The sequence below is a fragment of the Tamandua tetradactyla genome, chromosome 2 (assembly GCF_023851605.1).
Source record: "Tamandua tetradactyla isolate mTamTet1 chromosome 2, mTamTet1.pri, whole genome shotgun sequence".
Taxonomy (NCBI): Eukaryota; Metazoa; Chordata; class Mammalia; order Pilosa; family Myrmecophagidae; genus Tamandua; species Tamandua tetradactyla.
Window position 1 is genome coordinate 39,827,843 of NC_135328.1, and position 666 is coordinate 39,828,508.

A 666-nucleotide genomic window follows, 5' to 3' on the forward strand; every position below is an offset into this window, starting at 1 on the left:
CATGTTATCTGCACAATTGTCTCATTTCTTTCAGCTCTTGGTGCTGGCGCAGATTTGGCTAGAACATATTGGACAGGGTTAGATATAAGACTTGAATATAGTATTAACCATGGATAGCAGGACAGTTTTTTAAAATGTCAATGCATATTCTCCATTTTAAGTGCAAAGGGAATTACATGTGTTCATTATCCTATTTTGGGGGGCAGGGTTCCCAAAAGGGCTGACAGAAAAATATGGAATGCTCATGAATTTGCATGTCATCCTTGTGCAGAAGCCATGCTAATGTTCTCTATATTGTTTCAATTTTAGAATATATGCTGCCAAAGCAAGCACTCTGTTCATTTTCTTAATCACAGATTTTACAAAACACATATTGAAGCTTACTCTGTCAGGTACTTTGGGAAGCTTTAAGGTATATGCAAAAGACAAAGCTCTCTGCATTTAAGGAGCACATAATCTGGCAAACATTGTGGCAAGGTGGATCTTAACTTATTTGACAGGTCTCGGAACTCTTCAATAAAGTAATGAAAGTGATGGATCTTTCATCCTAGAACCACGCATGCACACATACAAACACAGATTTCCACTGATGGAGGAAATATCAGGAGCTATCTAGACTCCCCTGAATACCAAGCACTGTCTTCTTAGAGGTTTCTAAACCTCAGG

At 38.4% G+C, this 666-nt stretch overlaps 1 non-coding gene across 1 annotated transcript; it reads right to left on the reverse strand.

The window, feature by feature from the left end:
• Positions 1-227: 227 nt before the first annotated feature.
• On the reverse strand, positions 228-333 carry LOC143675247 (U6 spliceosomal RNA). Its single transcript, XR_013171488.1, has one exon. It is a non-coding gene; the product is annotated as a U6 spliceosomal RNA (small nuclear RNA).
• Between the last annotated feature and the right edge of the window lie 333 nt (positions 334-666).